Raw genomic sequence first — 26,444 nt, 5'->3', positions numbered from 1 at the left:
TCTACTTCCCCAAGTACGATTTATTTGGTACCTACAGGGTACAGAGCAGTGATTCAGGTATTGGGGCCAAGCAGTAGCCTGAGACCATTTCATTAGCTTTTCTAACTCCTTTGCAATAATTGTCTGTACTTCACCACTAGCATGTACTATAGCTGATCAGGCACATTTATTGTTTCATGTGCATATGTCTCAACATTATTTGTTTCCCTGTGGCCCAGTACTATGGTTTTACTTTATTTTTACACCTGCAATCACTGGTTTTGAATTAAACTATGTTTTGAATGTGTAATGCATACATGCCTCTAGGCAGTACATAGTAATGTGGATTCAGTAGATTTCACCCAAATCAAATATGACTAAATGAATGGCTGGTCTCACTTTACTATAACATGCCTTTAGACTGCCAGTAGTAATTTACACATACGATCCCCTACCCTCACTCTCAAAGCTCTTTGAATCTTGTATCAAGCCACAAATATCTTTGACATATTTGATTATTATAAGACAAAAAATTAGCCAGGGCTGGTGTGGCTCAGTGGATTGAGTGCCAGTCTGCATATCAAAAGGTCACCAGTTTGATTCCCAGTCAGGGCACATGCTTGGGTTGCATGGCGAGTCCTTAGTGAGAGGCATGTGAGAGGCAACCACACATTGATGTTTCTCTCCCTCTCTCTCTCCCTCCCTTCACCTTTCTCTAAAAATAAATAAATTTAAAAAATAAAAAATAAATTTTCAGTACATTCTAGAAGAAATTTTTTGTGACTATCAGTTGCAATGAAGAAAAGGCCTTTCTAAACATAAAACTAGAGGAAAAATATCTATATTAAGAAGTTAAAATTTAGAGCAACAACAAAGAAAAAAATAAAGGTTATTGTAACCATGCAGAACCTTCCTTTATTTAATCTCATCTTTTTTTCCTTCTTTCCTTTTGGTTCAGACTGGCCTTATCTGGCCTAGGAGCACACTGACGCACTCACCTCCTCTTCCTTGAACAGCCACCCCTTTAATCACTAAGCCTTCAGGTTAATGAGGTTGTAGGCAGCACCATATTCTTAGGAACAATTATGCTGACCACAGAAACAGAGAGTTTCAGCCAGAGATAGCATCTAGGCCTCAGTTGTGTTTGAGCTCTAGACCCAGAAAGGTGAAACCAACCCCACTGACAACACCCTTGCAAAACCAGACAGAGTGACACCATGGCTGACGTCAGGACCAGATGCAGTGTAATCACCCTAGCCCAGCCAAACAATAGAGACTGTGACCTCGACCACGATCCTCACTCCCTTAGTCACCATGACAAACAATCTTGCCCCTCTTAACCCATCCCCCTAGAAGTCCATGGGGGAGCCAGGTCTTACTAACAGCTCACCTGTGATTTCAGGCTTGACCCCATTAAAATAAAAATACTCTTCCTTGTTGTACTCTGTGTTTAGTTGCTTCACTGGTTAGTTGACTATTTCATGGGAACATGGGGTGGAGGAAATATAAATAGATATAGGCAAAAACTTCAGTGAGTTTGGCCATTTTTTCAGCCAATCAATTTACACTTAAAAGGAAGCCTTTAATCTTTAAAGAAACTTCTGGCCTAAGTTATTAAATTTTTACAGTAGATGTAAAATACCTAGATTTTGTAGGGGCTCAGAACAAGCCACCCCAAGATGTGCTTTTCTGCAGTATGCAGATTGTTTTGAACTCAAGGCAGCCTCAGCTGTGTGCTCAAGGGGAACTTCTGCCCCTCTCTTGACTACTTAGAAAAGCTCATATGAGGAGCCTTGCCCATAATAAGACACTATCATCAAAGATAACCTCTGTTGACTTCTCTACGGGGCAGAGTGACTTCTATTTATCAAGCATTTGCTCTTCTTATCATCCTGCAATGAACCTTTGAAGTCCCCAGGCCCCTACCTCATTCCTGGCTCAGGATGTCTTATGTACCTTGATCTCTGAACCTCTCCTGCATGTGGGTGTCTTGCTGTCTCATGTATGCAGGATTTCCATACATATGTATGTATTAAAATTGGTTATTTTCTCTCTCAATCAACCTCAAGCTTATTAGACCAGCAAAAAATAGTAAAACCAAAAAAGTTCAATTCTCCCACACAATTTCAACCTTTTGTATGTTATGTCTCTGGTCAGGGCTACAACATAATCACAGGATATCGCTCTTAAATTATTATAAGATCTATTTAAACAATCAAATCTTAATTGAATTTTTCTACAAATATTATCACTTAAAACCCACCTTTACAATTAAATACAACCAGAGCATTCATACCCAAAAGAAATGACTATTTGGAGCCACTGAATTTTATCACATAGCTATTTAGAATGCAAGTCACTTAGCATTAGATTACATTGCAATAAAACTCAAATATAAACAATAGAAAGTAAAATTATTTATAAAGTGTCCCTAAATAAAAAACAAAACAAAAATAAACAAAATTTCAAAGAACTAATGACCTTCTGAACCAAGATGGACAGTAATATAGGGGAAAAAGGGTTAGTCCTAAGGCTTCTAATACATGGAACACTCACAGTGCCTTTCTATACTTTCGTGATGTTGCCCAGGGATAAAAAAGAAAACACCACCACCACCACAGAGTCAAAGCTTGGTGGCTTTGGTGGGAGAGAATATGGGATTGCACTAATGGATCTATTATATGATTGCTCTCTCTTCCTATATAACTCATATTCAAAAATCTCCTGGGGACAACTTGGCTCTTTCCCAGAGGTTTGCTTAATCCCAGCATCCGATGTTGTCAGACTTAATGGAGAGCAGGGTGCTGCACCAAGCAGCTTCAGATCTGCGTGGACACCCCTTTAGGGACATTGCTGACAAGTGAGTGCATCTAGGTAACCAGTGCCCCTTACTCCCACAGCAATTTAATCTCTGGATAAATGAAACAGGAGAGATTCTGGGTCTATGAAAATCAATTACCACAAAGGAAAGAATATAAATAAAATAAATTAAAAACAGGAAAAATTAGTTAAATTCTAAACTTCTCAACTTTATTTACTGTCAACCAGGAACACTCATTCCTTGAGAAAGGTCTTGAAGACTTTTTTTGGGGGGGGGCGGGGACTGGAAGCCCCCTGGGTGGGGAACACTAATTGGGAGTCTCTCAAGTCAGAGGTCTCGGTCCTACCCAATAAACGTACAGTGAAATGCACCATTGGCAAACCATGCCCATGCATATATCCTCCAATTAGCTTTGTAGCATCTCACTGACAGAAATTCATGGGCATCCTAGCTCTCTCCCATATATTTAAGCAAAAGAAAAGAAAAACCTATGTCAACACAGACTTACACAAGAATATTTGCAGCAGTTTTATTAGTAATTGTCATCATCAGCGAGCATTTCAAAATTTTATGTGCCCTTTATTCTGTTTAAGTAGTGTTCAGTCATATTCTTTTTTAAGGCTTTTTTTAAATTTTAAAAATTTTATTGAATTCATTGGAATGATGGAAGGAGACTTGACTTGGGGTGGTGAACACTCAATACAATATATAGATGATGTATTATGGAATTGTACACCTGACACTTATATAATTTTATTAACCACAGTCATATTCTTATGCAGGATATTGCAAAAGCAATTTGTGTTCCTGTTAGTCATATCTACAGTTAAATGGCCACAGATTTCTGGAAACTATACATTGCTTGGCAACATTTTCTTTGCTAAGCTAATTGTATATTTACTGAGGAGATTATGTGTGTAATGTGCCTTTTTTTGGAAAGAAGCTTCATTATTGGACATGAAATGGAATGTTTTGCTTTCAGTCAGATTTTTACAGGTATCTACTTTACTCTGACTGTGAGTTAGGCATCTTTGGAAATAACATGAACTCACATAAACTGCTAACATGTTGTATAATGCCATTTCTAAAGGCACTTGACTTGTATTTTTTTAAAATGGAAAACAGCATCTCAATGTTAGTGAGAATCTGACTCATTGACCTGATTTATAATGTAAAATTTCCCTTTATGAACTGTGCCTTAGGTTGACAAATTATGGAGTTGGTGTTATGTGTGTGTATAGATACAGGAGATAATATTTATAAGGATTTTGTGTCATGAATCATATATATGGAAATAAATAAATTCATTAATATCTTGTTGTGATGTTCAACTATCAGCCCTACTGTTATTTAGCCCAATATTTTATACTGAGTAAGGTGCAATTAAATTATAGTCTCTAAAACTCTTGTTTAAAAATTTTTGACAATTGTTTAAATAAAACTTTATTGTGTATCACATCTGCATTAACTCTCCGATCTATCTTTCAAGAGTTAACAAACTTTTAATGAAGGCATATGACATTCAAGGATGTTGTATAGAGTAGCACACAATGACCCAAAATAACACCAGAAAAATTATGTATAGTAACTTAACAGCCTCCATTGCTAAAGAGTAAAATGCAGTTAGGGTGTCTGTATAACATTCTAACTGAGGGACTTCTAAGCAGGAAAGAGGTTATTACATAGATGAAACAGATATTAATAGTAGGTGTTATTCTCAAGTTTATTTATTAAATTTTTATCAAAGTTAAACATCTAAACAAGTTCAGTATTATTTTCTTAGTTGCATTTGTATGCCAGTAGAAATCTAAACATATAAAAGTTGGTAATGTCTTACTGCTATGGAGTTTGTCCAGTTCTTTCCATGGTTCCTTGTAATTACTTGTGAGATTAATGAGTGTAACTTCACTGATGTAACTGGAGATATCAACAGTAACATTTGATGACTAAATTTATCCCAGTCTTTCCTGTTGTGCCTATGGTGCATGAAATCATAAGCACCAGTACTTATATACATGTTACAAATTATATTCTATTGCACAGTTAGAAATACAAATGACTTCTCTAGTTTCCATGTTGCAACATGTAATCAGAACAAAGACCACATCTAAGACTTCTGGAAATTCCCTTGAGCATTTTAAGAGAGTAGTATGCAAAACACTGCTTACCTTCTGAATCCTAAATATCATTACCTGGTAATATTATGCTTAAAGAATATCTTTTGGTTATAAGTATATTTTGGCTCTTTTGAGTCCAAAGAGCCTTTGGCTGAGTACAGGGTGACCTTGTCATATAAATTATTCTTATCTACCCATTATTTTCCCTTTCACATACACACTGCCTAAAACTGTGGAAAGATTCAGCTTACACTCATTGCAACTATATAGGCATTAGTAGTGCTCACCAATATTTTCTCTTAGCTGAGCATACAAAAATTCTAGTTCTCAGTCCTCTTGTTTTCTGGTGGGGCATGTGGCTAATTGTGGCTACATAGTAGTAGAAATGTGTGCCACTTCCAGGCTGACACAGTAGGTAAAAAGCCTGTGTGAAAATATTTGTAATTTTTCCTGTTCATCTGCTGCAGAAGGTCCTGAAGGAGACCTCCATCAGACTGGATCCCTTGGTGACTTCACAGAGAACGTTCCTACTTCTCCTGATGACTGCAATCCATGTAATAACAACACAACCATTCTTCCATCTGTAATTTAATCTTGAAATCTTGGAATTATCCTCAATCACTCAGACTCCTTGCTCACATACTCAAATCAGTTACCAGAACGTATTACTACTTAAAACCTTTTTGTTATTAATGTCTCTCCTCTCTCCTCCCATTCCTAATAATGCAACTTCAGCCCTTTTTACTGCAAGCCAGGACCCCTACAACAGCCTGTCAATAGTCCTCCAAAACTACAGAATTTTCTGCCATTCTATACACATTTCCAGACACACATTTCTTACTACATCAGTCTTTTAGGCAGAATTTTTGAAGGGCATGTTTTAACTTACAGAAATACTTTAAATTCTTTAGCTTGACACTCAATTCCCTGTATAAATTAACCCTAGTCCTCTTTTCCAGCTTTAATGTGCATCATTTCTCTTCATATACCAATGTTTGGCCAACCTTTTTGGTTGTTTTGGTTGTTTCTATTTAGCTGATGTAATCACAATTGTTTTTTCTTTCTTTTACACTGTCTGTCTCTTCCCTTCGTTCCCTCCAAATTGAACAACTGTCTAGAGTGCAGCCTTCCAAAAATTTTTAATGACAAAGTCAAGAATCTTTCATCATCGTCCTACTGATTATGAGTTTTCTATGCACTAATCTCTCACCACTCTTTGAGTATATCTTTTAGATTCATGTGAAATCAGAGTATTATATTACTACTGTTTTATTTGTAGTAAAAATACTATATGGTTATACTATCTCTGTGTTAGTTGTGTAACTGAGGCATTTCTTAACATTGTTAGGTTTTAAAGGGCAGAGATTAGGATTTAATCATCTTTTATTCCACAAATTTCTTAATTCATGATCAAACAGCTTAAGCTTATTTATAACCTAGAGAAAGTTAGGCTACTGGAGCAGTTCTCTTCTTTGAACTTTGATGTTGTGCTGACTTAGAGCTTAACAGTTCTTATCTTCTGAAAATGACACTTACTACCAGCATCTTTGGTTGACAATGGATTAAGCAAGTGTGCCATCTACACATATTATCCACATTATGGAAGAAGCAAGCATCTGATGGTTTATCTTAGGGATGTTTTGCCATGTACATTTTCATTATACTAGAACATACTAATTACATTTTTCTTGCCTTGATTTGAGTTACTAAACCCTTCTGGAAATGAATTCCACCTCCCAATAAACTAAACATGGTATTACACAATTAAATATTTACATTTCACAAAATAATTATAGAAATAAAATTTAAAAATTTTATTAAACAAATTACAGAGATTTAATAAATTCCATTTTTAAAATAGGGTTTTCTGGTGGAATGGGACAGGAGCAAATAGCCGTATTTCTCAATTTATTGCAAGTGAAATGCTTTTTCATTTGAAAAATGTGCAATATACTACATACTCTCCTTTCCCCTTATTATTGATTTAGACTATACATTGAATTTCATAACCAAATTTCATAAAGAATATTTAAATCTATACCTATTCATAAACTTTGAAAATTATTTAATTTATGACCACTTTTATGAAAACAGAGTAATATGCATTGGTCATTCTTCTTAATGCTGCTCTTTAATCTGTATTATTTGGAAAATATTTATGCTGGCTGAAATGTGTCTGCTTTGAAACATTTATTGAGAGTGCAGTATTAGGTATCAAAGAAAATATTGAGTCATAGTCATTTGGCCTTCCCAACAGAAGAAACAGACACAAAGATGTGAATCCATTCATGATGTTCAAACATTTCTTGATAATTAATATTAAGAGTTGCTGTCAATCAGGAGCAAAACGGTTTAAGTATTTGTGCTAAGTAAATTTGTCAATTTAGAAGTCAAATAGAGGCTAATATTTTACATCCTAACAACCAAATGCTTTTTTCTGTAATGTGAATTAGTAAAATAGCCATATCATTTGGCTTATAATGAATATCTTTAAGGATATAAACTGTCAGACTACATTGTCTGGAGTTAAGATAATTCTCAATAATTTCCTAAAAATTAAATTATAGGGTAGCTGTTATTTATATAGAAGCTGATTTTTTGCTCTGGGAACTCCAAGATTTTTCTGCACACTGGCTGCTTCACTCCAGTATCTAAGCACCTACGGTTAGGATTCTGTAAAAAGATCAGGTGATGTTTGAACACAAATATATGCTTTACAGGTTCCAGGCAGATCACAAGCCTTTTGTGCTGAGTAGGACCAGGCATTATTCTTTAGTTAAATAATACAAAGAATCTATTATGATTCTATGAAAGACTATATGGTACAGTTTGGGGGAAATATCAGTATGTGATTTTCAATATTTACAAAATCTTACTGCTGCTTACCTGATAATTATTTAAAGTAGTTTCTACTTATACCCAACAATGTCATTTTTCCTGCTGCTAATAAACCACTGGTTCCAAGGTCCAGTATAAAATTCCAGGGTGCTTCCAAGGCTCCTTGGACATCTTACTAGTGGTGCAAAATACTCATTACATCTATGCTGACAGATTCTTTAAAACGTGCAGTCAACTTTTTCAGCTCTTGTTTGTTATGTAGGAAGTGTCAAATCTGCTTATTTCAAATTTGCTATTTCTTCAAGATGACAGTGAAGAAATGCTTATGAGGTGAAAAAAATAAACTATAGTATGGACCAGAGATTTGAATTTTGATGTATCATTGATCTGAAGTTTTTGGATGCCTTGGAAAAAAATTAGAAATGTACATTTCTCTTTGCAGAGGTGGTGTAAAACCCTTTTCTTTCTCAAAAGAGTAAATCACTATTTTGCTACACTGGACACCGTGCAGCTGAAGATGGGAGATTTGCAATCATTCGCAAGGGCTGGGGAGAGCTGATGAGCACACCTCCTCCCCCGTTAGTGCTTCGTGGTAGGAAGGCTGTGCAGCCTTGAAGTGGGCTTCGGTGACTGTGATCAAGGTACTCTGAACTTCTGTGTCCCCACATGTGACATGAAAAGAATAATAAATCATTCACAGATTGGCTGTGAAGATAAAAAGAAATCATGTCGGTGAAGAAAATAGCTAGGATTTTGGCTACAAATCTGCCCAGCAATAAATGTTGCCCCCTTCTCTTTACATTTGTAGGAGATGCCTCCTCTTTCTCCCCACAAAGCAATTCCCACAAGGGCCACCAGGCCACAGCAGAATGGCAATGGGCCACACTTTGTAAAGGGGGGGGTACCTGCCCATTACAGAGGTAAGGAAAGTACTTGAGGGAGAATTTAATGTGTTTTGATGGCAGATACTTTATTTTACATCTGAATGTCCCTATCTGTTCATCCACCTCAGCTAGTTTTTGGTGTGATTTAATTGATATTTATTCATTGTTAAGTGCCTGCTGCTTTCAATTTAAAGCTATGTTTATGGCATGTGCACTATATGTGAGATGCTATTTTAAGATCATTTATATGTATTATCTGAGTTAATCCTCATAAACAATATGAAGGAAATATTATTATTTCCAGTTTTAAAAGTACTAAGTCCTGGGTATGTAAGGTACAGTATAATGACTGTAGTTAACAATACTGTATTGTATACTGAAATTGTTATTAGAGTAGACCTTAAAAGTTCTCATCACAAGAAAAAAACATTTATAACCATGTGTGGTAATGGATTTCAACTAGATATATTGTGGTGACCATTTCTCAATACATATGAGGTTTGTCTGGGAGGTATCCAACCATGTACTATGAAAAATAGAGACATTTACTGAAGAAGATACAAGATACAAGAAATAATGTACATAGGACAATGATGCCTCAGTCCCCTTCAAAGTAGGCACCTTGGGACCTCACACAGTTCTCCCAATGGCCAATGGTTGCTCCATCATATTTTCCTGAATCTCATTGACAGTCTGAAATCTCTACCCTTTCAGAGGTTATTTTAGTTTGGGGAAAAGCCAGAAGTCACAGGGTGCCAAATCTGGGTTGTAGGAGGGCTGAGTTACCTGGGTGATTTGATGTTTCACCAAAAAAATCTGAAGAAGATGTAATGCATGAGTGGGCATATTGTGGTAATGAAGCTGCCAATCACCAGTTGCCTATACCTGCAGCCTTCTGAATCATCCAGATAATTTCCATGGAGGAATGTTCAAGCTTATCACACGATTTGATGCAGATTTGTTGTTCTACTTGCTCAGTCATTTTGAATGAAACAGCCACTCAGTGCACATGCTCACTCAATGGCGTCTACCACCCCTCATCTTTGCATAGGTTTGCTGAGCACTTACTATAGAACAGACACTGTTCAAAATGGTTGGGGTGACTCAATGAATTAGACAGACAAAATCCCCCATCCTCATAGAATTTGCATTCTAGCTTTGTGGGGTGGTGTGTACCAGAGCTGTACTCTTGGCCACTGGGCACCACTTCACCACCTAATGGACTTGTAAAGTCTCTCATCTTTTTTACACAGCTAGATAAAACTAAATCACAAACAATCTGAGGAAAACAAAAAATGAGGGTAGAATTAGCAGAAAAAAGTCACTATTTTCTGAGTACCACCTACACACATTTTATGTATGCATCCATATATACATATACACACATACACACATACACATATATATATTAATTTTCACAAAATCCTATGAGGCATGTATACCATTTACTGATAGAAACTAAGGAGTAAAACATGAGCTAAATATAAAAAAAATTAATTTTGTAAAAATAGATAAGAATGACAGGGATTTTTTTTTGCTTTCTCAAACAGCCACATATTTCAAAATAAAGAGCCAACCTCTTTAAAAGAGAATGAGCTGACTTGTCCAAGATCACAGTTAATAAGTGCTTTCCCAAGAATAGAGCCCAGGTTTATCAGGTTCCAAAGTCCAGACAATTTCTCTACATTATCCCCAAACACAAATATTTTTATTCTACTCCCACTGTGTCCTGTGGTTCATTTTACGTAAGACCCCTTCAGCTCAGTTTTTCTTGGCACTGAACAAACAAGTCAGGTAAAAGAATAATAGGATAAAAATATTTTTTCAATATATAAAGAACTTGTTTGATGTTGAGAATAACAGTCTTTACCCAGTATGAGAGAGTTTTGCTTTGTTTCATTTTGTTTTTTTAAGGTTTCAACTGAGAGAAAATTTGAAAAATCTAACACACTTATTAAATATTTCTAATACTGAAAGATTGCTGGTAGCTTCTCTTTATTCTGCCACCCCCAAAATCCAGCTGTGATGTTCACATTGGATTCCTATTAAGACTTCTATTTGTTCATTCTGTAACATCTAAGAAAATTTTCTTTACAGTAAAATAAAAACTCTGCAGAGTGAAGAGGCCCACATCCAGTAGCCAGTCCCTTAAGGTCCTTGCCGTGGGACTTCAGATCACATTTGCATCCACACTGCTACTGCTTCCTTTGGTGCATCAACTTTCTACATATTTCACACTTCACACTCACACACCTCCATACCTTGGCCCATACAATTTGCTTACCTTGGATTATCCTTCTCTCACCCTCTGGGAGTTCTCAAATGCCACATTATCCAAGGAATCTCTTACGATCCTGTCATCTCAGCTTGGAATTTATATAGACTCTTCTGATTTCAATTTATTCACAATTTAATCAATCACTCAATAAATGTGTATTGAGTTCACTTTGGTATTTGATATTATTCTAGTGGTTGGGGTTTTGAGAATACCTTGAAGTAGTTGATGGATCCTAGTATTTTGGTTATGTATTTACAGCTGTTATTTCCTTACCTAGTCTGAGAAGTACCTGAGGATGATGGTATATGAGTCATCTCTGTAATCCCACAATATTTAAACCCATTATTTCCACATGACAGGTACTCAATAAATACTGTGTAAATAAATGTATTTTATGAGTAACAAACAAATAAAAATGAGTAAATGTTAATATAAAGTTATGATTTAATTGTCCCCCTTGTAAACAGATAATTGTAAGGTTTATTAAATGCATTAATTTATTGAAGAATAGGAGTAATATTTGCCAAGTACCTGACACATCTTTGGTATTCAATCAGTGGTAGCCATTATATCCACAGTAATTGTGCACAAACAAAAGAATGATCTAGTATAACAGTGGGTACTTTTGTTATTAATAGCAAATAAACGAAAGGAAGAAAGAAAGAAAGGAAGGAAGGAAGGAAGGAAGGAAGGAAGGAAGGAAGGAGAAAGATAAAGGTAGGAAACACAAGTGGGCTCAAAACAATATGGAAAAAAGTTCAAAGAAACGAAAAAGGAACTAGAATAATGAAAATAATCTACCCAAATCCTAACTAGGATTCATATCACCATATATCTTCACTGCTCCAATAACCAATGATGTAAAAACCTGTCTTGCACAATCACTTATAGAATTACAAGATTCTGATGGGAAAAAAAGCTCAAAAAACCAAAAAGGGAACTAGAATAATGAAAATAATCTACCCAAATCCTAACTAGGATTCGTATCACCATATGTCTTTCCTGTTCCAATAACCAGTGATGCAAAGACATTTGTCTTGCATAGTTGCTTCTAGAATTACAAGATTTTGACAGAACCACGTGAGATATAGGTTCAGAAAAATCCACCACTTCCTTGTTGGAACCTTCCTTTTGTTACTTAGAACAAAGGTTACAACTGGTAAGAAGTGGCACATAAATCCTAAAAAGGAAATAATAGACAATATAGCAACAGAATATCTGGTAGAGTTTACCTGGGTTGTAAGTAGATTAAAAGAGTGAGAACAAATTCTAAAATTCTCAAAGAATAGAATTTAAATAACTACAAGTCTTACCACAAATACAGCAAACTACACATTAATAAACTCAATACTTTGAAAATTTAATGTTTGTTAAAACTATTGATGGCCTTATAAAGGGAAAATTAATTTTATCAAAAAAACTGTAGACTTAAAGTCTAAAAATCTCTCTGTCTTCATAGGTATGATGTCCTGATTATCCTATAAACACGTAAATATGGTGTCTATGTAATATAAATGCTGAAATAATTAGTATAAGCTTACATGAAGGCAAGGAAGCTATGATCCCACACATAGTTATCACTACGATAAAACTGTATTCTGGTGTGGTATGATGATTCACTTCCCTTTATTGAATACATTACTCTACTTTCAGAAATATAAATTATCTGAACAAACAACAGATAACAACAAATCATGAGCAAAAGAGCAAAACCCTTGTCCAGAAGTAACCCCCTTCACTTTCTATAATTTGAAATTCATTCTTTTACATTTTAAGGAGATTTTAGTTCAAGAGTTCCTTATTAAAAAACAAAAATCCCTCTTGAAGAGGAACTCTGTATCATTATCTTTAATAACCTAGTTGAAATTAGTTCATAGCTAACTGAGAACAAAACCCTAGAAGAGTGGGATAAGCACCTAGAAACAAGGAAAAATGGTAAAGGAAGGAGAAGGGGGAGCTGTAAGGAAAAGAAAAAGGAGAAGGAGTAAAGGGGAAAAGGCACAATGGAGTCCTGGTTACCTTAAAATTTCTCCAGTTGGGCTTTGGAGCCTGCGTACATATGCAACCATTTTCCTGCCCACGGCTAGTCATGATCTGGGTTTAAAGCACCAGTTCCACTCTGGTTATAAATATCCTAAATGTTAAGCTTGGCTGATGTGGTAGAGAACACTGGTGGGGTAAAGCAGGGCAGAGGGCAAAACAGTAGAGGCCATTTGTTTCTCTGACGCTTCATCAGGCTTCCTCAGAAGGACCCTGGTAGGGTCCTTAGGAACCCTTTTCTCTGGAACCCTTCTGCAGAAATACCACTGGGAAATAAAGGAGGCCATGAAACTGAACCAAACCCTTTGAGTTCCAGGAAACTCAAACTCAGTTTTTGGAACTTTATTTGAAGTTGGGTTTATAATTAGTATGCCAGGAGGTATTGTCTAAGTGTAGTCACTTTCATAAATTAAGCATTTAAAAGATTTCCTGTTGTAATTTTGAAGATCCAAAAATCAATAGGACACCCAGAGCTATTATAATAGGACCACTGGTATAGCGGGAAGAACAGAGATTTGGGAAACAGGAAGACCTTTGCTAGGATTTTGGCTTTTTTTCAAAAATTTGCATTGATTTCTTAACGTATTTTAGCTTCAATTCTCCCCTTTATCTAAAGGTAGTATCTGTTTTGCAGTGATATGAGGATAGAGAAATGCATGTTATAATACCTGTCAATATAACACTTCAAAATTTTTAGCTGTGGTTATTATTAACTAAAGTACATTGACCAAAGCGTAAGGTGTTTAAAAAAATCCACTTTGGCCTCACCTTGATTCTCAGACTTCTGAATAAAAAAAAAAGTAAAAAGTAAATCCATAGGACAAGATGTTTAGGAGGTTCTAATACCTACAACTGGTAAAATACTGCAATTGTAGAATTTGTCTTGTAGAGTGTATTTGAATGTATTGGGCTGGCCAGAAAGTTCATTTGATCCTTTCCATAAAATGGCTCTAATAGCACTTAGTTGTCTTTAACTTCATTTGAAACAATTTTGTTAGATTGTACTATAACAGTTGTCATATCAGTGTGCATTAAAAAAATCAAAATTGGTGAATTTTCATGCAGGCTTTTTAATATTGGAGATGGAAGAAAACATGCAACATTTTTGGCATAGTATGCTTTATTATTTCAAGAAAGGTAAAGTGCAACTGAAACAAAAAAGATTTGTGTGGTGTATAGAGAAGGTGCTGTGATTGATCAAATGTGTCAGAAGTGGTTTGTTAAGTTTCGTGCTGGAGAATTCTCGTTGGACAATGCTCCACTGTCGGGTAGACCAGTTGAAGTTGACAGCGATCAAATCAAGACATTAATTGAGACCAATCAAAGTTATACCACACAAGAGCCAAGGTACTCAAAATATCCAAATCAATAAAGTTATTGGTGAAAATGAAAAGTGCGTCTTTTATTTTACAAAAAAAATTAAATGATCTTTTTGGCCAACCCTCCTCACTTTCTCACTGCAGACATCATCACACAACAATGGAATGGAGGTTTACATGTTGTTATTTTAAGACATAATGTGCTGAGGCTCTTTGGCATCTTTTGAATCTCACACATGTTGTTGCCCTTTGCGTACATTTGAGTGTAGGAGCTGAATCACCTAAAATGAATAACGCACAGCTTTATCACTAAAACATTGAGCTTGGTCTCTGTGACCAGTCATCTGAGGCAAATGGTTATCCATCTATAATATAGGGAGGCATCAAAATATATTATTTACATGTCAAAAATAGTTATTGTTATTATAGTAACATTTTACTGTATAGTTTTATCTGAAACTTTGCCTCAGAAAAGCTTAGGTATTATAACCACCTATACACTCTTCTTTCTAGCCCTTTCTAGAAATATATATTTAAAACCTAATTTGGCCCATGGAAATACCCACAAATGTGACCATAATTTCCAGATACAGGTGAGACTTATTAACAGGCTAAGATCCTTTCTTGGCTTAAGAGTTAGCAAATGATCAGTGTCCCAACTGGAAAACATAAACTTGAAATACAGTCTACTCTCTGCTCTCTTTTGTTCCACATAAATATGACAAAAAATGGTATAGCAAAATTAAAAATATGTCCACTTCTCAAGTGTATAATTATGGCATTGTAGTTTTGTTAGCAGTGCAAGTGGAGTCCTTATGGTGTTATGAGGAAAAGAATTTCCTGAGACCCACACAGGGGGCGGGGTTCCATGGTAAATTTTACTGATGATGTAAAATTAAGGGGGTCCCCCTCCTGACTTCCCAGTGTTCCATCTTTGGCCACCTCGCCATGGAAAATGTCCAATCTTGTTTTCAATAGGGCCAAAATAAAGGCCACTGCTCAGAGTTTGTGATCCCTCTTGTGGTCACACCACTGCTGTGGGCTGTGGGAGCTGCTAGACCCACTCTCGAGTGCTGCTGGGCAAGACAGAATGCATGAACGCACTGGATGAGTGTGAATCACCAGCAAAAGAGAGACCTCTTTGTTCCCCTGAGGCGTGGTAATCCCCTTAGGTGACCACTGCTGTAGTTTCCTGAGGTGTGAACCTGTAGCTTCCTGGTGAAGCAAAGAGATTCATGCTACCGTTTATTAAGCTCAAAGTCTAATTCCCTTTGTTTTGCTTTCCTTTATTAATAATTACCTAAATACCAATGTTAACAACTAAATTGTATGCAATTTAGATATTAGGTAGTCCTACCAATTAGCCCAATGTAGCATAGATTTTAAGACCAAGATCTACAGCATAAGGGATAGGATCACATAAACCACAAGTGACATGCTTCACTAGGAAATGAAGAAGAAAATCATGCCCACACAGAAATAATAGAAAGAAAGTGGAGAGAAAAAGAAACCAGGACTTCTTTAAAATGAGGTGCCTCCTGTGACATTTTCTTAGTCTTATTTCATATGCTGTTTTTCCATTTTAAAATGTAAATAAAATTTAGACCATTTCATTTGATGGCCATACTATGTTCTCATATGGATGAAATCACAGGTTGTTACTGTCAAAAAAATTCTAATTTATAAAACAAAAATGTTGGCAAACCAGCACCAAGGTAGAACTCAGTCTATATTCTCCTATTCATGTCCAGTATTACCAACATTTACATCATATATTTGGAGGGCATTTTGGAATTCTTAAACTGCTATCACCCCATCTCAATGAATTCTCACTTTTAAATCCCCAAACATGACTGCATCTGATGCCCTGGCAACTGCCCAGGGGCCATCTAGGTAGATCTCATTAGACTTCCTGGAACTGAGATGAGTAGGAGGTATCTGTATCTCCTCCTTATGGGTGCTAAAAAGATTAGACAGCCCCGCAGCATACAATAAAAAATGAGATAATGTAAAGTACTTGTCAGAGAACCAACACATGCAAAAATTTCAGTAATTGGTAGCTCCTGTTGCCTCTATTGCTACACAAAGTATCTCAAAAGTTACCAAGCTTAAACTTCCTATTGTCCTTGTTCTGCCTCTAAATTCCTAAGACATTTCCTACTTTGTCCTCATTTCAAATATGGGATTATTGTAATATTAATCCCATATTATTATTATTATTATTGGTATTAATAATAATTATTGAGATTAATAATTATTGTGATTAATCCCATATGTATTATTGTAATCACAAATATGGGATACATGTAATTTTATGTATTTCCTGTCTTATAAGAAATCAATGTCTATTTTGAAGATTTAAAATGCTATAAAAACTTCTGAAATTGTCCCCATCCTTCTTTGATAGAGTAGCCCAAATTTGATTCGCATGCTTTGACTGTCCTTATCAATTCCCTTCCTATGGAACTTGGTGTCTTTCTGAGGAGAAGGCCAATATTCACTAAAAGGGATGGGTTATTGAAAAAGACATTGAAGTTGAAATAATCCAACCTTGTGCTCAGAAGCAATATTTGCATTAGTAATTGATTGCAAGTGCAAGTGCCATAAACAAGTAAGAGGCAGGTGATGACATCAGAAAATTGTCTTATTCTCCCCCTTCCTTTTTTGGAGCCATTTTTTTTTCCCTGACACTAAATGGAATGTCAAACAGGTCCCACTACCTTCTGTTGACTTTCAAAAGGGAAAAATAAAACAAAACAAAACAAAAAAACCTGATCATGTTTAGTCCCACAGAAAAGTTCAGTTCTGGATTAATATATCTAATTCACTTGGAACTTCATTTAAAATAAAACTTCTTTCCTACTTTTGGGAGAGTCCAGGTTTTTTCTCTATTTTCTTTCCTCCTTTCTTCCACCCTCTCGCCATTCCCACACACCCATGTCTTTTTCCAGAGCTGAACAGGCTACTTCTGTCTCCTCCAGAGTTGAAACTCGTGAGGGAGGAGTTATGGAGTCAGAAAATGACATCCTTGGCTCCTTCTGCAATGACGGATGTTTAAAACTGACTCTCATTGCCACTTGTGCAGGTCTTTGGCGGTCCTATCCTTCACTGTCCCCTGCAGTGTCCTTGGCAAGGTAAACACACCGTGCACCTCGTGTGACTACTCACACAAAATTTCCCCTCCAAATTTAGATACGCAGCATACACTTTTAGCCTCTTTCTACTGAGATCTCAACACTGCTCCATGTACTCCAATTAATCCACAACTAAGACAACCCCAAACTAGCTCTGGTGACTTACCACCGACCAGGGTGTCACTACTTTTAAAATAGAGCCCCCACTTCCCTCTGCTTCCTGGCATATGGATCCATCCACAGCCTCTTACTATTTAGACTTCTTAAACAGGAGCCATACATCAGTTCCCCTGTGTCCTCCAAACTGCAGAGGACAAATATAATTCACTCTGAGCACATTTAAAACCATGCTCACTAGGCTGAGACTGACAAGAACTGTAGGTACCTGCCATAGTGCCATAAGAGACGTTGAAGCTTCTGTTAACACTAATCTACTTAAAACAGCAAGTCATGAGAAAACAAATAGACAAGCAAGTCACTGGCACAAAACTGAGCCCATAACTAGACCCTGTGTAAATGAAAATGTAACACATATTAAATGTGTCAATAATTGTTCATCAGAAAAAAATATAGCTCATTTAACAAAATGATATTAATAAGATCTCAATCTGGAAGGAAAATAGAATGATAGCCCTGCCTAAAATCATATTTGAAAATAAAAAGAGCAATGGAATAAAGAATTTAATGTAGAAAGTATTAATATTTGAAAAAAAAGAAAATGTTAGGGTCAGAAAAAAACTTGAAGATAAAAAAAACCCCAAGAAACTATAATGGGAAAAATTGCAAAGTTGATTTCGTAACACAAATTACACAAAAGCAAAAAATAAGCAATAAGGTTTAAAAAAGACATGGAGAAAGTATTTGAAATATATACATAAGAGGTAGGGGTTTATGTTTCTAATGTAAATAAAGAACTCCTGCAAATTGATTTTTTAAAAAAGTAGGTATGAACTGGGGTTAATAAAAGAGGGAATGCAAATGGACAAAAAAATTTATAAAAAGACTTTTATAAAAGATGCTAATTCCCACTAATAGCCAAAAATATGCAATTCAAAGCAATATAATACCTTTGTTTTATCACATAATACATTAACAAAATTTTTAAAGATTTATAACATCCAATGGAACAGAGAAATGGTGAGGTGAGATTGTGAATAGCAGTACACATTTCTTGTTTGTGATTTCACTTTTCGTAATCCATTTTATAAACATGAACATATTTCTTTCTAAGGATATATAGGCCAAGAATAGCTTAGATATATCTGCTGACCTAGAGGAATGTCCATAGTACACAGTTAAATGAATAGAGCAACAAGTCAAATCATGTATATAATGACCATCCCATTTATATAAATAAAAATAGGGGGAGGAACATAGGTATATTAAAACACATAATTATATGTTTTATATATTATGTTACACAAGCACAGAAAAAATATAAAAAGATATGTACCAAATTGACTTCTTCTGATGATTTGTGGTTTTTGGCCTTTAAAAAAATAACGTTCTCATTTTTGAATTTTCAAAGAAAACTCCAATAGAGTATGTGTGTGATGTGCCAGGATTTCAGGGGAGGGAAAGAGAGATGTGGAGACCATAACACCTGATCAGAAACTTGAAGGAAAAGAGTTGGAGGAACTGGCTAAACAAAGAGAGCTTTTAGGCCATGGACAATGTAGGAGAAAAACAGCGTTATCTGGAATCATTTAAACTCACTTTCAATCTCCAAACCACCTGTAACTACATACTAAAAAAAAAGTATATACCCATATGTTTGTTTATGAAAAACTGGTATTATTACTCTGACGTGATCCTGCATTAAATGAAATTGTTGTCACCATCAGGAAATTATGGACAAGGTAATCAGAAAAAGTCTTACAGTAAATGAGTTTTAAATCTATCTTATAATTTTTTCCAAGCAAAAGTGACTGAATTGCAACCCATAATAACCCAAATAAGTGAATTTCTTTTACCTTAGTATTCACCATCATCTTCATTCACTGCCGTCATTCAATGCTGCTTCAGTACTGTAAAATCATCAGATTTTAAAAAAATTATATATTGAGTCACAAATATGAATAAATCTCTGCACACATGTAAGCTTGAGTGTCTTGCTCTGAATCAGAGCTGCAAATAAAGGGATCTTTGTTTACATAAGTTTTAATCCTTTGCTAAAGTTTCTTTGGCTCTGAGGATTGCATAAGTCAGGTTATAGAAAAGATTAGTCTCTCAGAGCCAGAGGCTCCTCCTTGCTGGTTTAGGTTTTTTCATTTTTTTAAAAGTTAACCCTTATGTGGGTGTTGCTTATACTATCAATCATGTCCAAAGGTTACAGAAAAACTCAGTTAGTTAGTTAATGTTGTTTAATTTGCTGAGCCTCAATTTTCTGTCTTTTTTTCTTTTGTGATTAGGAAGAAAAATCAAAGACTTGCTGATTTATTTATTCACTTGGTAAACGAAGATGCTGAAAAGTTGAGCTTAAATTAAAGTTTCTGTGTAGCTGGATAACCTAAGAAAAGATACCAAATAGAAATAGAGTTCAGCCCTGGCTGGTGTAGCTCAGTGGACTGAATGTCCGCCTGTGAACCAAAGGGTCACCAGTTTGATTCCCAATCAGGACACACACCTGGATTGCGTGCCAGGTCCCCAGTAGGAGGGGTGTGAGAGGCAACCACATATTGATGTTTCTCTCCCTCCCTTCCCCTCTCTCTAAAAATAAATAAAATCGTTATTAAAGAAAAAGAAATAGAGTTGAAAGCAGAGGGTTGCTGCATACTGGAACATTCATTTTTGTTGCAGGGCACCAACACTTGGCTGAAACACCAACATTTTTGAACAGCAGGCTCACATGAGAAAACCAATGTTCACCAGTGATTCTACCGGTAACTTGCTAGCTGGATTGGATGAGTGAAAAATGAGAGGCTTTGTCAGGTACTGAGGTGGTCATATCTAGGTGGAATTTGGGGTAGAGTGAAAATGATAGCCTGGATTGACATTTTAAAGGGGAAACATAATACAAATGCTATGGAATGCTTAAAAGCTGTGGTTTTTGAGAACTCAGATTCAGCACTGACTAGCTATGACCTTAGACAAGTTCATTAGCCTCAGTTTTTCTATCTAAGCTATAGGACAATTATAGCATTTACCTCAAGGAATTGCTGAAATTATTGCTCTTTCATTCATCAAATATTTGCTGAGTGCCCAGTCTATGCCAGTTACTATTATAGATGCAAGAAATACAATAACAAAAACGGTTTAGATCTCTACCTCATAGATTTTGGTTATTCTGGCTGAAGGAAGGAAAGAAAATAAGCAAGTTAGCAAGAGGGAATCTTTTACTAGGCCTATTTAACAAATGCAGTGAGAAAGCTGTGAGGAGGGTATAAGTATGTGAATAATTAACAACCAACTCAGTTAAAATTTTTTTCTACAGTGTGTTCTGTCTATCCAAGGTAATATTTAGTAATTCTCAGATATTATTTGTACTGCTCCTCAGCCTCTAAGGTTGACTTCCTTCACTGTTTTCAGCTATTTAGTTTTAAAAAAGGATAAGCATAAAAATATCCACCTGTCCTAACATCCCATGGACAAAATCCGGGAACCACTTCAAAAGTGGGAAGGGGGTGGCAAAGATAGTGGAAAAGAAGTGCTCTGATCCCTCTTGTCACCTCACCAGAGTGGAATCAGAAATTCCAACTTTTAATTTCTCTTAAGAAGCCCCAAGAGGAAGCCACCTTCCCTAGGGTGGAGGAAATCAAGCATGGTGTATTCAACCTGGTAAGACTGGTGTGGTTGGACCAAGGTGAACTCAGTGTGAGGAGAGACATGGACACAAGGAAGCTGAGAAGCTGAGCGGTGGCCAGATCGCATACTGTGCTATATGCACAGGGAGGAGTCAAGATTGTGTTCTATCAGAAATGGAAAGGCATTAAAAGATGTGAGCAGGAAAATGACTAAGTTTGTGTTTCTAAAAAATTGATTTGGCTGCTGTGTAAAGAAAAGGTTGGGCATAAGAAGCAAGAGGGGAACCAGTACGCCACTGCAGGAGTCCAGGTTCGAGATCTTCGATGGTTTGGACAGTGGTGTTGGCACTAGCAGTGGAGAAATCTGCACACATTCAGAATATATTTGGGAAATATACTGAAGAATACACTGGTGGAAATTCTCTAGGAGCTTTCCATAAGTGGAATATTTAGAAAACTCTGTGGCAACTCCCTGGACAAGGGCTCTCAATACCTATGACACCCAATTATTTTCTCTAGTACATTTGCTGTTCTGTTAAGTTCTTCACAAAATAATTTCCCTGACTTTGATGGGCCTGCCCAACATACACAAAATTGACTGTTACTATACAACAAATAGACTTACTAACAACCATAAGGAAAGTAGTTTTAAAACACTGGTAATTGGCCCTTGGTCATAAACAACACGCTCTTTTTGTTTGTTTGCTTTTATCAGCTACCGTTTTTGATTCAGAAACAATGCCTCTTCTTTTAATAAATTATCTGCCCAAGGTCATCATCCCTCCTCAACAGCACTGACACATAGAGCCCTTTGAACTGTCACCATTCCCTTGGCTCTGTTTCCAATGTTTAATGTGACTCCTTATCTTTCGGTACATCTTACCACATGGAGTGTTGCACCCAAAGACCTGCACATATGCTCCTTCACACATGGCTGGTGAGACCACTTGAGACCCTAAATTGTTCACTAAAGAAGCATCCAGTCTCTTCTCTGTGGATGGAAATCCAGTGTGGTCCATATCATGCTGGAGATACTGGTTCTGTAAGTTGCCAAATAAAAGCTCTAGGCAAGCATCCGAATCAGGAAAGCTGACTTTGGTGACCTTTATAGTGCGGGTTTTTCTGTTTTTGTTTGTTTTTGAAAAGACAGAGTACTAACCTTCAAAGAGTGAGCTTCTTATCAACTCTAAAAAGTAATATGGAAAAAAATGTCCAAAGATGCTCAAAGCTATCCTAAACTATTTTCTGAATGGCTGGTAGAATAAATAAAGCTAACTTTTGTTTTCAAACAGCGTCAAACTTATAAATAGACAGTGAAGGTGTAGATAATTTGTAGATAACCCCTAGAAAGACATGTTCTGAAAGCATTGCTAAGCCCTGGTCCCCAAAGAAAACTAAGAAGCTTCCTTTAAACTCTTTCCTTTTTGCTTTCCTTTAAATCCTCATCTCAAACTGGCAACTCTGGAGAGAGTGTTATTTGACAATAATTCCATTGTCAAGATTCTAGTCTGGATCATAGAGTTTCGCTTCTTCTCACAATAGAATATGTGACAACTTTTGGGGATACCGTTAACTTTAAGGTCTGGTCTAAATATCATCTCGCCATGCTGACAAGCATGTTGTATTGGTAGCCCGTCACTATTAGATGAAAGACGAATCATTGGATGGATAGTATAGAACTGGGTTCGATGAACTATGTTTTGAAGCCAAATCTAAAAAGTGTCTCATTTGAACCTTTAGAAAAGGACTTTTTAATCTTCTCCCTGCTACATCATTAGCAAATATATCTTTATCTTCCACCTGTGATCTTACGTTTTTAAGATGGCTGCTCTGCCCCAAACCTCACATCCACACTCCAGACAGAGAAGAGAAAGGCGTATCTGTTTCAGGAGAACTAATGCTTTCCCCAAACCCCTGTCTTTCTTCCACTTACTCATTACCCAGAAATGTGTCACATGGCCACCTCAACTGCCGAAGTGTCTGAAAGAAAAGCAGATATTTGTAGGTACTACATTGTGAATTCAAATGAAATTGAGACTTTTTTCAGTAAGGAAGGAGAGAAGAATGAATACTCAATGGGCAATTCGATGCTGATGTGCTGATAAAGGCAGTAGGGAAAGTGAAGAGAACTTCATAGATCAGTGATTTTCAACCTTTCATTTCATAGCACACATAAACTAATTACTAAAATTCTGCAGCACACCAAAAAAAAAAATACTGTATTTTTTGCCTATCTGACAAAAAATATAATTTTGATTCATTCACACAGGTCAGCTATTTTTGTGTTGGCTGTTGTGATTTTTTTATTTGACAATCAAAGGAAAAAGAAGTTAGTGCCCCTGAATAAATAGTTGGGTGCTGCATGTTTTAAAAGTTCTTGTGACGCAATGGTTGAAAAACGCTGACATAGAGAATAGAGCTTTCAGTAGCAAGTGCATTTAGGGACAAGCAAAGGAGAACTGGTCATCATAGAAACAAGAAAAAAAGGACCTAGAGTTGTAAAAAGGAAAGTAAGAATATTGTTAAAAGAGTTATTTATGTCTTACAATATTATTAGGTTTGTAAAATGTTTTCACACATTTCTAAATTAACTTTTAAAGTGAGAAAGGTAGTTACATTATGATTCCATAAACCATGGCAATCTGATACCTGACATTAACATTCCTTTCAATAAAAAGCATTGATAAATACAGCAAAGATAGCGTAGGTGCCCAGGGTAGACTGCTGGGACCAAATAAAAGAGAAAATACATGGGTGATCAATTATGTACAAACACCAGATGCTGTGAATATTTTATAACTCATAAAACTTTAGATTACTTCAGAGATGTCAAAAAAAAATGAATCCTAGAACAGCCAGCTGATACGTCTCTTTAAACAAATGTTTCATCTTCCTGAGGAAAGATTTCCTCCTGTGAATGCAATTTCACAGTCATAACCAACACCAACATATTATGCAAGATGGTTTTTTTTTAAATAGCTCTTCTTCAAAATGTGATCCATACAATAAATGACCTGTTCTGAACCAAACAATAAATTGGTTAAACTTGTATCTCCCGAGGCTAATGATAAAATGAGACTTTCTTTTCACTTTTAGCTTGATTTGGGCAAGCATGCTCATTAGGTGTTATGGTTGTTACCACAAATAAATTAACTGAGATCCTTTCGACAGATAAAATTCTGATGTGTCATGTAAATCTAAAAATATTCTCAAGACCGAAAAGGAGAAATTTAGTTAAACTTCCATGTAAATCTCCCTTGGGTTCATATGAACTTCAAAAATTTTAGTGTATAATGCAGTATTTACAGTATTATTTCAAACAACATAGTTTTTTTCTTTTTAAAACATATAAAGTTCTTTAAGAGGCACAACATATTTCTAATTTCAATATTTTATATCAACTGAAATAAATTACTCACTTCCATTTGATATCATAATTTAACATTTCTCTTATTTGGAAGGATATATGCTTTATCTTATTTATACCTTTATTCATTTCATAGGAAATATAAGTGATTCAATAAACAAAAAGTATAAATATGAAGTGTTGCTCTTTTCTATTCCCTTAGTATAATAATTAACTACAGAACATATTTTATTTATTTATGAGAAAACAATCTGAATTTCTCTAATTTTTTTAAGATTGTATTTATTAATTTATAGAGACAGGGAGAAAGAGAGGGAGAGAAACATCAATGTGTGGTTGCCTCTCACGCTCTCCCAACTGGGCACCCGGCCTGCAACCCAGGCATGTGCACTGACTGGGAATAGAACCAGTGACCCTTTGATTCGCAGGCTGGCACTCAATCCACTGAGACACTAGCCAAGGCTAAAGTTCTCTAATTTTCAATGTAGTGAATATTAAAATGTTGCCTTACACACTAAAATGGTAAAAAATTAAGAATCAATATAATTAAATAGTAATTCCTTCAAGTGTTGTCATAATAATTTTATATGTGGAAAGTATAGCAATTAACAAACAAATGCCATGGAATATAAGTATAAATGTTTTATTCAAAAACAGCATGAAAGCTACTATACTGAGTACTGAATATTCCAAAATATTCAGTATACAGGAAAGTATATATAAACTGTATTATAATAACATTTCTGTCAAGGACATCTTTTACAAATTTTAGTTATGACCCAGAGTGTTTTAAAAGACTAAAGAGAATTTCCAATTTTCTATAATAGAAGACAATAAATAATAAAAATACTTTATATTTGATTTTGGAATTTCTTTGTATGCTTATGAGTGTTTTCTGTTGATATGGATCAAAACTGAAATTGAACTATGAAGCTCCATTGTATGGTTTGGAAAAGCGTGGGCACTTTATAAACCTATTGAAGAGAGTTGGACACCACAAGAGGAGGGCAACCTATTGTAATAAAGGGGCTGATTCCATTTTCGATGTTTACTACAGCTTTCAAGAGATGCCCTTTCCCCTCTGTCCCATGTAGGGTCAAGTCGAGAAAGTTTGGGTATGCCCACCTTTGGCACCGGCAAGAAATTCAAACCACAGCATAGCCTGGCTTACATGTGCCGGGACACTCACCCCAGCCTGATCCGCTGATCATGATGAAAGCAGAATTGGTCTTTCCTTGCTCTCACAAACCACTTTTGGATCAACTTGAGAGAATGCCCTGTTCTCCACAGAACACCAGAAACCCTCATTTTGTAAGCAAGAAATCTTTTCATCACCTCACAGGGTGTGTGTGAACAATCTTGACAGCCAAACCAAATTTGGGGTATATCCTGATACTGTGGGATAACCACAACCTCTATCTACCCAGAACAACCTGATCTAAAAATACTGCAGCAAACTATTTAAGAAAGAACAGTAATATTTCACAAGACTGATTCATGCCTCAAATTGGTAGGTACAACCATACAATGAGAGCCCTGTCTTTATATAAGGTCAGGTCAGCTTATTCTGAAGCCTCAAGAAACATTCATTGAGTACATACCACGTAAATCACTGTGCTAAGTGCTGGGACTGGGGACATAGGCAAGGATATAAAAAAAAAATACAATCCCTTTCCTCAGAGAGGAAGCCCAATAGGGACTCACCCAACTCTAACACAATAAACACTGCTAAATGCAACAGAGTACTATAAACATGATTATCTCTGGCTGAGAGTGGTGGGGAAGTTAGCCTTTGAGCTTCTTGTTCCTAGATTCACAGATATCTATAGGTGGGACAAGACAGCCTGGAAAGGAAGAGACAAGAGAAGTTTTGATGTGTTTAGGAAACTGAAATTGTGCCAGAAGGAAGAGTGGTGAGGAGGGA

General features: G+C 36.0%; 1 protein-coding gene across 1 annotated transcript in view; it reads right to left on the bottom strand.

Annotated features, from left to right (window-relative positions):
- Positions 1–19,627, bottom strand: part of SLCO1A2 (solute carrier organic anion transporter family member 1A2) — a 70,033-nt gene extending 50,406 nt beyond the window's left edge. Inside the window, exon 1 of the mRNA XM_045828953.1 lies at positions 19,384–19,627. The gene's annotated coding sequence lies outside the window, so the exon portion shown is untranslated. The remainder of the gene's footprint in view (positions 1–19,383) is intronic.
- Positions 19,628–26,444: the final 6,817 nt, after the last annotated feature.

Source organism: Phyllostomus hastatus, unplaced genomic scaffold (genome assembly GCF_019186645.2).
Source record: "Phyllostomus hastatus isolate PE091 unplaced genomic scaffold, TTU_PhHast_1.1 phas_scaffold_93, whole genome shotgun sequence".
In the NCBI taxonomy this organism is placed as follows: Eukaryota; Metazoa; Chordata; class Mammalia; order Chiroptera; family Phyllostomidae; genus Phyllostomus; species Phyllostomus hastatus.
The sequence above is the reverse complement of the archived record's forward strand: the minus strand, read 5'-3'. Positions and strand labels throughout refer to the sequence as shown.